Below are 1940 nucleotides of genomic sequence, written 5' to 3'. Positions count from 1 at the left end.
AGCGGTTTTGAGGGAAACGAAAAAGCAGATGAACTAGCGAGAAAAGGGGCGGCCTCATACTATATTGGGCCACAACCATTCTGCGGTCCTTCGTGGAGCTTTTTCAAACTTAAAACTAATGAATGGTTGGAAAAAGCAGCTCAGAATGATTGGGATAATACAATTACCTGCAGACAAGCAAAAGAATCCATGCCGTTTCGATCAAAAGCCAGAACTAGGGAGCTACTTATGCTGAATAGAAGTGGCATCCGACTTGTCACAGGTTTTCTAACTGGACACTGCGGAGTTAAAAAACATTTATTGAATCTAGGTATTACTGGAGACGATAGCTGTAGACTTTGTTACGAAGAAGAGGAAACAGCAGAACACATATTGTGTCACTGTGATAGTCTTGCAAGACTCAGACTTCCCTACTTATCCATTGCCTATCCGCTTATAACGGAAGTAGGCAACATCTCTCTAAAGGACATACTGGCATTCTTAACTGCTACTCGTCTATGGAACTGAAGTGGGTATGTCACAATAATCCTCGAGGATGCAGTGACGCGGAGACTACTTCCCAACCCTTCTTTTGAAAATAAAAAAAAAAAAAAAAAAAAAATGTTTGAAAGTGGTGTTAGAAGAGTTTCTTCATGTGAATGAGACAATTTTGAATTTCGACAATTGAATACAACTCTGGTTATTTATTGTTAAATATTAATTTCATACATTATTTTAAAATATTTGCAACTTATCAGTAAAAAACAAAATAAATGTAGAACAAAATGGAATGATGGCAACGAAACCAAATTGTTGTTGTTATTATTGGAATTACTGCACACTTGCTGTTGTTGTTTTGTTGCTGTTGTTGTTTTGTGCCTATGACAACATTGCCATATAAAATGAAAGTGGAACTCCTACATTCCAAATGAAAATTACTGGCGAGCATTGCTTTATTTGTTATTGAATTTTGTAGTTATTTTGCAGTTGTGGTCTTTTATGTCTTTTTATCTGTACTGTTATTTATAAACCGTTTGTATTGTACACTTATCGATAACTTCGCTCTGCTCAGTGGCGGTCGGTGGCAAATAACAACAAATAACAGCGAACAGCGGCAAATTAGTCATTAGTGTTGGTGACAACCGCGATGGTTGTCGTTCACGTAGTGGAGCTGTAGTGGAGCAGCAGTTAGTGGAGTGGCAGTTACGCTTTTTGGCCACATATGGCAAATGAAGTTACCAAAACCCAAATAATTAATATGGGAAAAACACTTTCATTGAATATTCATTATGGCAAGTGCAGTTTAGAGTTTCAACGAGTTTAACACAAAGTAGAGGCTTTGATTACACTTGATTTTAGGTTATACCCACATAAGAGCCAGGGGTAAATTATTTTTTAAATATATTTTATTAAGAATATCAAGAAGATATTTATAATTATTAATTTGTTGATAATAATATTTTGGATTTAAGTATTTGTTGTCTGAGTTAATGTTAATGTAACAAATACTTCGTTACATGCTGAAGCTCATCTTGGAAAGCTATTTGAAGTGGAAAATATTGGGTCAGAAAGGATTCGGCTTTTGACTTTCATTAGAGTAGCAGAAAGCATTGTGTTTTTGATTTTCATTAAAGTAGTTTGAAGGATTCTGTTAAAAATCTTTAAGCATAAAGATTGTTACAGAGTTATATCGTTCAGAAATTTAGGAACTTTCGAAAGTCAATTTAAATTCATAAAAAGAGGAATTTACCCTAAAAGCACTTGTAGATTCGGTTATGAAAAAAAGATTGTGAAATATGTTTTGGGTGCTTTTATACATAAACGATAGAAAGAAGATTCGTAGAGGAGGTTCTTCGAGAAATCGACTTAGAGAAATAATCTGTCTCCATGGTAAGAAGGCTTTCCAACGTCATAAATATAATATATTAGAATAAAATAATTATTATTTAAACTTGAAATTG

This window comes from Teleopsis dalmanni, chromosome 2 (assembly GCF_002237135.1).
Source record: "Teleopsis dalmanni isolate 2A chromosome 2, ASM223713v2, whole genome shotgun sequence".
NCBI lineage: Eukaryota > Metazoa > Arthropoda > Insecta > Diptera > Diopsidae > Teleopsis > Teleopsis dalmanni.
This window is presented reverse-complemented; position numbering follows the sequence as displayed.